This window comes from Ursus maritimus, unplaced genomic scaffold (genome assembly GCF_017311325.1).
Source record: "Ursus maritimus isolate PB19 unplaced genomic scaffold, ASM1731132v1 scaffold_29, whole genome shotgun sequence".
NCBI lineage: Eukaryota > Metazoa > Chordata > Mammalia > Carnivora > Ursidae > Ursus > Ursus maritimus.
In genome coordinates this window covers 24,095,567-24,104,950 of record NW_024425452.1, presented here as the reverse complement: position 1 = coordinate 24,104,950, position 9,384 = coordinate 24,095,567, and the positions used below count along the sequence as shown (strand labels likewise).

Below are 9,384 nucleotides of genomic sequence, written 5' to 3'. Positions count from 1 at the left end.
AAAGCAGAGAAGGAGTATATACATATTTAAGGCTGCTGTGCACTTGGCACAACATCTCACAAAATCTTAACAAATCTATCTTTGTTGGATCTCAGAGCACCTTGATTAGGCATGCAGAGCTGGGGATACTGTCTTTTCATAAAAGTTAGTCATTAAGAGATTTGCTCAAGATCAGTCCAGAACCTGGATCTTTTGACAAAATTTAGGCATGGGGTCTATGCCTAAGACACGACAGCTATTTGAAATACAAATACGTATGATTTGATTTTAATAAATGCAAATATATGTTACTACAAACAGTTTTAATCATGGGGTAGCCCACTTTCAATAAAGAGCTCAATAAAGTTCATGTGATCGACAATAACAACAGCTAATTAATCCTACTCGTATCAAATAAACAACTACGGAGTGAAAATTAGTTGCAAAATATTGTGATTAACAGCTAGGGTCATTTATAGCAAATGGTTTACTCAAGTCCTTTCTCTCTATATATACATAATTTTCTATTCAGCTATTTTATCCAACCTCCACTGAAGATAATGTGTGACTTTATTACAGAAATAAAGCTCACAATACAGATGATTTATATATAAAACTACATTTTCATTCTTGAATAGAATTTTCTTTTAGAAATAAAAAAAAAAGTTGGCAGTGCCATGACCACCTGCATTTTAGGGCAGGAAAGACACTAACGTATTTCAGTTACCTGGTGTTCCGGCAAACATTAATACAAATACATCAACCTCAGTGCTGTCTGGTTACACTTTAAAGCAAAGTTATAAAAGTAAAGGCCTTAATTTGAACAGTCGATAGTGCTACAACGTGTTTGTGCAGTTTTCTTTCACATATAAACTTTCGCCACAAAAGCAGCTTAAAAGTTCAGGGTAGGGATTTAGGTGACCTACAAAAGTAGTACGTCCAGCGTTCCCATTTTCTTCAACACCTTATATTATTATACAGTAATTTTAAGTACCCGACCTGCCTCGACAGCTCTCACTTTCTGACACAGCTCCGGCCGGACTTGACTTGCTCTGGGCGCCTGGATCAGGGTCCCACCTCAGGGCTCAGAGCGGTTCGTTCCTAGTGGATCAGGGCGGGTGTGTTGCCGGAGTCGTGTTCCATTGGCTACACTCTCGGGGACTGGCCGGGCTTTCCGACACTTGATTGGACGGAACTACCCCCTGTAGGCCAAGATCATTGGAGGGTGAGGGAGCCAGGGGGCGGGGCGGGTTCCCCAGGATTCTTGACCGAGCGCGCTCAGCTGCGGAGCAGGGCGCTGGGCGCCTGACTGGAGCTGGGCTGGCGGCGGTGGAGGGAGGACGGGGGTCCCGGCGCGGAAGGAGTCTCGAAGGGGTAGAGCGGAACCCGGGTTGGTCGCCGGCCGCCCCGAGGGCAGTCCCATATTCCCCCGGCGGCGGCCGCTCCAAGACAGCATCTGTCAACGCTCTTCCTCAGTCCTCCTCCTTTGGCCGGGCCGGGCTCCGCTGGCGGCGCCTGGGAAGACGCGGACCCAGCGTGACGAGCCCATCAGCTGTCAGGCGAGCTGCGAAGCGACCCGAGGGCGCCGAGAGACACACAAAGAACGCGGTGAGCGGCGGCGGCGAAGGGGCGGCAGATTCGGGACGGCAACTCCCAGCCGCGCCCGCTTGTGCCGCCGCCGCCGCCGGGAGCTGGGTCGAGCCGCGGAGACGAATGCGGCCGGGCTCCGGCCCGCGCGCCTCAGAGTGCGGGCGCCTGCGCTCCCCGGCCCCTATTTGACCGTCGCTCGCCTCGCCCAGCCCCCTCCCGGCCGGCTTGGCCCCCGCCCGGGGAAGGGGCGCCCCCTCGCTCCCGCAGCCGGGAAGGAAGTCCGTCCGCGGCCGCCCAGCCCGGCAACTTGCGAGCCGGGAAAAGTTTGCGGCGCCTCCGCGGGGCGGCGCGGTACGGCGCGGCCCGCCCCTGGCGTCCGCGGTCACCGCCGGTGACTTTCTGGACTCGTCGTCAGCCCGGGCCGCGATGCGGCCGGCGGCTACTGCCGGGAGGGCCAGAGTCTATCCGAGGGCGCCCGCGCCCGGGGCTGCGGGTGAGTTGGCTTTTTGGGCGCAATGGGTTTAGGCTGTCTGGGGCACTTGGGTTTGGGGAGAAGATAAGGAGAGTGCCTTTAGTACTTTTTGGAGCAGGCGGGGAGAACAAATATAAGTGCGATTGCTTAAGAGTCGCTGACATGCCGCTGGCTCGTGAACCGTATCGGTGGGAACCTTTTAGGAGCCGGGGCTACTGAGGGCCTGTGCAGAGTGGGGGTTGGGAGGTGGAAAGATTAGAAGGTCGCGCACCAGCCTTGCCTGTAACTGGCTCTGCGTGACCTTGGACAAGCGACTTAACCACTTAGATCTCCTCATCCGTGATACATGAGGCTAGAGCTACATATCTCTGGTGTCTTCCCGGTTTTTAAATACATCTCGGTTTGAGATTTTCCTTGGGCCTCGGCGTGGTACAGGAGTTATGAACCAGTAGGCCAGGATATATTTATAGGCTCCTGTATTCACCTTTCAGCCTACTGAGAAGTAACTTTTAAGTCTAATGTTTTCAAACAGTAATATTGGAAGGTTTGGGAGGTTTTTTCCAGTGAGAAATAATTACCCATTGTTTAAAAACACTTCTTTAAACTGATCTACTTTGCTGCAGCATTCGGAGTAGTAGGAGCCAGGCTGGGGACAGAGAACCAAGCTTAAGGGTGAAGTGGCAGGTGCCTGCAGCGAACCCTTCGTCCCTTCTGGATTCAGTTTAGGGGGAAAACAAGGCTTTTTTTTATACATAGGAGAGAGTAAGCAGGGCAGGTGTTTTGTTGTTATTTTTCTGTATTGCTTCTTTCTACTGAAAACTTTTTTGTGGAGGGCAGTGGGGGAGTGGGCTCTAACTTCTGACAAAGGAAAAGAAAATGGCACTTAAAACCAAAGTAAATCTTAAACTAATGTAAATCTTCCTTACCGGAACAGTAACACATAGTGCAAGTACATCTTGATCTAATTTTAATGAAGGATTGAAAATAGCTGCTATGTTCAGTATCACCGACGCCAAGATGGCTCACTTACATAATCTTCTTTGTTGGGATGTGTTAGTGACATGTATAATTTGGATAAATTATTAATGTTAAAGGTTTGGTCTGGGTTTAGTATTGGAATATTTTCATCACAGGTTGTGTTGCAACACAATGGAGTGTTAACTTTAGGTTATAATAATAAACTGCATTTTTTTCACTAAAAAGTGAAATCAAGCATTTTTCCCTAACCAGAACTCTTTCAACTATTAAATGTTTATTTGTCAGTACTGAATACAGGAGAAATTATTTTGTTCTCTCAATGATAAATTTTCCCAGGTTTTTCAGTACTTGTGAGCATGCCTTCTAGGAGTCAGGTGCTCCACTGGGTTTTTTCTTTTCATGGAGCTTATAACAACAAAAGCTGATTTCTTTTAATGTAAGTGTGTAAATACACTCAATATATATTCGCTGGATAAAATACCCAGTACTTAGATAAAAATAATTTAAAATTCTTTTCACCCATCCTTAAAGAGAATTATCATGCTTTAGGGGGAAGAAAGAAGGTGTCAGAGAAAACTGGCAGAAAAACTGAGCTGAATTCCAGTATCTATCCTGAAAGTTTACATTTTAAAATTAAGGATACAGATTTGGAAAGAGGCAAAGATAATTGATAGGGTTTCCAGGAGAAAGATAGCAATATTAATTTAACATAATACGTTTTATGACCTAGCTTTCTTTGAAGAACACAAACCTTTGAAAAGGTATGTGTCTTGAATTATCAGTAGGTATTGGCATTGTAATTGAGTGTCTAATTAAATGACCTAATCATAACCATTATATTTCACTTGAGTGATATCTGATTTTTAAACTCATTGTTAACATGAAGTAAACCTTTCAGTGCAGTTGCATTCTGAAGGAAAGCATACCTTTTGAAATCAACTAAATCTGCAGTAAGAAAATTACCTCCAGTCTTACACCAAATATAAAATAAGCACTGGAAACAGCATCTTTCCAAGAAGGTCTTCGCTCTAGACAAATGCTATGTGTGCAGAGGGATCCTATGTGGACTATATCATGTATAAGATATTCTGATTTTCCTAAGGGGTCTATGTAATAGTCTATTTGTTGACAAGGAAAGTAAGTCCCCAACATTTGTAAGCCTGGAAACTTCTGGAAAGCCTCTTGGCCTTATGGAAAAGTGACTACTCAACCTAAAACATAGCACTGATATTTGAACAACGAGCTGTCTTTGTAGAATGTGTATTCTCCTCATAGCAAGTTTGCTGGTTGGGCAGCCTCATAGGGCGTTAGAGCAGAGCAGTGCATCTGAGAGTGTGGTCCTTTGACCACTTGTATCAGAATCTTTTGTAGCACCTACAAAACTTCAGACTGCTGGGCAACTTCCTACACTTAAAGAATCAGAATGTCTGTGAGCAGAACCTAGAGTCTGTATTCTTAACAAGCTCCTACCAAAGTGAGAATCACACTAAATTTCAAGAATTAGTGTTAGAGTTTTCTTGCCAATGTTTAATGGCAACCGTTGCTTTCTCCAGGAGCATTTAAAAAGTACTCCTTCCCCCCATGCTCACTGCTCTGATCACTTCTCCTCTGGCACCAGAATTGGTGGCTTCATCTCTTAGCCGTGGCCAGGGAGCCCCTCATGAATCGCTTCTACAAGCGCACCAAGGTACCATCTACAGGCAAAGTTGAGGCAGCTTTGGAGCACAGGGCCCAGAGACCCCTTCTTCTATGGGATACTCCCACCACCCTCTCCTCTGGTCACCTCCTCCTCAAGTAAGGGGATGAGGTTTCAGGCAAATAATTGGGAATGCACCCCAAGGGACAGAAGGCCTGAGAAGGAACAGAGCTAGAATGCTGAATGGAAATCTATCCCTCAACATAGTTTAACGCTCATAGTTGATGCTTTTAGTTCTAAAGCTGATAATTTGGCAGTTAAGTGTGTGGCAGAACCCAGGCCCCTTGCTGTATATTGTTAAAATTTTTATCTACAAATCTGTATAATGCTCCTGTAATATCTTTATTCATAAAACCCCCAACATTTCAGTATTTCATGGTTTATTGAAGAAAAAGGGAAGAGTTTAGGAGAGAAGTTCAAAGTGTAGGCTAAAGAGTCAGCCACCCCTGATTCAAATCCTAGCTTTGCCATTTACTACCTAGGTGACTGAGCTGTATCCTTGACCCTGTAAGCTTCAGTTTCCTTCCTTGGAAAATGAGGATAATAGTACCTGCCTCATAGGAGTTCTTTTGGGAATTAGGTAATATACAAATTAGTGACAGATAATAATTGTCACTCAGTATATACTCCATATATGTACTTTTAATTTATTATAGTAACTTTTTAAAATTTCTTTTTTAGCCCTGGAGAGTTGCTGTAGAAGAGGGATAAGAGGAAGACAACGCAGGAGGAGAGAAGGCACTCTGGACACAAGGGAAGATCACACTGCTAAATAGTAATTATTGAGCAGAGGGGAAAGGGACAGGGGAAGGATGCAGACCGTGGTCCTGCTAGTAACCTAGGTTTCCCCATGTATCACCCCTGTTCAGGTGCTGTCTCCTCTACCCTCCTCCCTTTTCATACCACTTGATATACTATTTTTTGACTCACTTTGAGAAGACACTGATTATGTAGTCTGCCTCAAAATGTTAATCCTGGTTTTGGATTTTAGTATCTGTGATCCTCAACTTTGCAGTAGCTTAGAGACAGTTGTCTCTCCTCTTGGCATCTAGCCTTTGGAGTTATTGAAGGGAAGAGATTTCTATCTCTGACCCCAAAGAAATAGATCCAGAATCCAACTCCAAATTTGCCTTTTCAGAGAAGTGTATGCCATCAAGACATGGCGATGTGATGAGAGAGGCCACTCTCCCCTGACTTTGAAGAATACGTTTACTATCTAGAGCTCTTATACTTTTCAAAGTACTTTGTCTCTCATTAGCTCACTTTTTTCTTACAGTCCTGTAAAATATCAACATTAGTAGACACACAGACCCCTATGAGGCCTGTCAAATCTTTCTCTTCTCCCTTCCTCCGTTCTCTTGCAGACCTACTGCAGGGCTAGTCTTTGCTATCTTCACATGATTCTTCTTAAAATCGAGAGCCTTTCATCACTTTCTATATGTCCCCCATGTGAGATTGAACCTCCTCTGCCTGGTTTATGTGGTGGCTTTAAAAACCGTGTCCCATCCTACTCTAAATATATTCTTCCCGTAGTTCCTGGAATATGGCCTACTCACTCACCACTGGGCCTTAGCCCATATTGCTTGCTTCATTAGTGATGCCTTCTCTTGAACCACCTAGATTCTACCCATTCTTCAATTTCCAGCTCCTCCTTGGAGCCTTCGCAGATCATCAATTCCTTAAAGATTCCATCTTGCTCTGAACTCCAGTAGTAGCCACGGCTATTTGCTCAATTATAACCTGTTCTTAAAATCCTAATGGAGAAAAATTATGGCATAAATTTGATATAGAGAAGAAAGCACTAGACTAAAGAGCTGTGGGAGCAAAGCCAATTTGCTCTACCTTTGTGGTTCTACATTTTCTTAGCTGTAAATGTAGAAAGGTTTGGGTCAGATTATGTTGGTGGTCCCTTCTCATTCTGAGGCTCTTAGACAACTTGGCCTTCCTTATGTGGGGTGGGATTCTTACTGAGTTCTTGGATGAAAATGTCAGGAGTGGACACTCAGTGTCTTCAGGACTTATTCTGTCCCACAGATCTCTAATGCTAAACTTGGCAGTTTTTGAATGCCATGTACCTTTTTTGGTAAGCTTTTTAACCACGAGCATTCAGGGAAGGTTAGTGGGGGTGAATTAGGAAGCAGGATGATGCGTTAGGGATAATAAAGAGTTATCTTATGAATGACTTCCTATGACGGAATAAATAGGGTCAGCTATTAGATAAACCTTAAGTGTTAGCATTTAAAATTTTGCATTTCATCTTCATTGGGTAGTGCTATATATTAAATACAGTTATATTTTCTTTTTAATCGTTTCATAAATTAAAAAACATTAAAAAAGTCAAACTCTAGGATAGGCACTAGATGACTTTCCTTAGTAATCTGGTGGGTGACATGTAAATCTACACCTGTATATATATATCACATGCATATTACACTTAAACTAAGAAGGGTATCCCTAAGTTATAAGGTGCTATTATACATTGACCAGATTTAAGAAGAATATCTCTTTAAAAAATGTGTTGACATTTAATTGACCTTTGAAAGTTCATTCTGTTAATCATACTCAAAGTGCTAAAGCTATGGTTGACTGCTCTGGTGTTTTTACATTCAGTCGTGCTTAGCATATAAATTCTTCAGCATAATTGCTACTTATTTAGCAAGAGTTTCCTTTCTTCTCTGAAAATATGAGTTGTGTTTTATTTTTGCAACTTTTTTTTTTTTTAATTTTGCTTCAGGCTGGATAGTGTTAGAGGTTTGAATTGAAATGCTTTCCTGTCATTAGTTGTGTGGGGTGTGGCTTCTTAATATAGGAGTAATGGAAATTTCTTGCTTAGTGGAAGTCTACTTCTGGCAAAAGTTCGAGGTATGCTGCTAAAATTTAGAGAAGCTTAGCACCTCAATACTACATATTTTTAACATAATAAACTTTTGAAAATCTTTCAGTTCCATTTGTGTAGATTAAAATTATCAGTACTAATACTTATTAAACATGGATTCAAAGGATTTGTTTTCATAGCAAACTCTAATTATATTCCTTGAATCACTGTGAGTGGAATTTAATTTTACTATAAATGATGTCAATGTTTTTAAAAAGTCAAATATGTTTCTTTTTTAAAGCTTAACATTTTATTACTATCACCTAGAGAACATCTGCTGAATTGTTTAAAAATTTCTGGGTATTAAATTTATGAAATCAGTCTATGGAAATAATTTTTAATATGGTTAGCTGTCTTACAGGCTTCTAAATTAATATTCCTAGTGATCATGGAAAAGTAGCTACACTTTTTGCTAAATGTTAATAGAAAAATAAAACCATATAATTTCCGATTTTTTACTAATTTATCTTTGACACTCCAGATGTATTTTTCAGAATATTTTTATCTTAAAAGCAGTTTTTAAATAGAAAAGATAAAGTTTAAACCAGAGTTTTTTATTTTCATGAGGTCAATTTATACCTTTCACGTATGTAGCTCCATATTTGAGATATATTTTGTTCCCTGTCTGGATAAGTTTTAATCTCATTATATCTTTATTTATTCACGTATTATAAGCATGATAAACAGTCTCATCTCAAGAAACTGACCTTATTTTCTCATCATTCTCTCTCCTTCCATATTGTCCTTTTTTTCTGCCTTTTTCTGTTTCTAGTTTTACGACTTACAGCTGTCCTTTTCATCTCATTATAGCCCCACCTCCAAGGGAAAATAAGTTCTTTTGCCTTAGTCCAAACATTTAACTTGAAACTCTATCCTTTTTTAGAATATACAATGAAGCCTCTTAAATAATATTATCTAAATAATGTGTAAAGAATTCAAATGACTACAATGCTGAATAGTCAGATATAGAATATCCCAGACTAAGGGTGAACTCTTACACTTCCATTTGTAAACTGGTTTCAACAGATAGATTTATTTCTTCCTTGATAATCAAGTATCTCAAGACCAGGCCAGATTTGGTTAAATACAAAATGTTTAGATAAAGCCTGGTTCCTTGGGTAATCCCTCTTAGTAATTCAACTAGATTGATGACACACACTGACAAAATCAAGACATTTGTTCTTCTTTTCTGTTTGAAGTCTGTTTTACCAACATACAAAGTTTTTTGTCATTTGAATCCATATATATGCATTCACAGATATTTTATTTTCATTTTATTTAACAAATTTTTACATCATTCTTTCATTTACCAAACGCTGTTCTAAACACTTTGCAAGTATTAGTTTCTTTAATTATCTTGACTCGATATTTATGGTTATTACTATATAATTATAATCATTGTGCAATTGAGAAAACACAGAGTTTTATTTTAAGGTAGGCCTTAAGTGAGGGGTGACTGATAAGTGTAGGCAGAGGGGATAACTTAGCAGTAGTGCTAAGAATCAACAAAAAGATGTGCAAGAGTTTTGGAAAGAGGAGTCTACATGGAAAGGGTCAGGGACTTAGCTCAATCCAGTCTTAAAGAGCAGTATGTCTTCCTTCCTCAATTTTAAGCCTTGGGCTATAGAATCAAAAGCCAAACTTAGAGGAGACACTCCTCAGTCCTGGGAAGTGATCATTGCATCAGAAGTGACCGTTGCCATGGGTTTCAGCTGCATGGCATGATGAGGTGGGCTCCACTGGCTCATTGTGATTCTCATAGGGTTGCATGGGCCTTTATGCCTTCCCTCATCC

At 41.3% G+C, this 9,384-nt stretch overlaps 1 long non-coding RNA gene across 1 annotated transcript; it reads left to right on the top strand.

Annotated features, from left to right (window-relative positions):
* Positions 1-1,973: 1,973 nt before the first annotated feature.
* On the top strand, positions 1,974-7,653 carry LOC121105690. The gene is made up of 2 exons (XR_005838314.1): positions 1,974-2,062; positions 5,397-7,653. It is a non-coding gene; the product is annotated as an uncharacterized LOC121105690 (long non-coding RNA).
* The last annotated feature ends 1,731 nt before the right edge of the window (positions 7,654-9,384 follow it).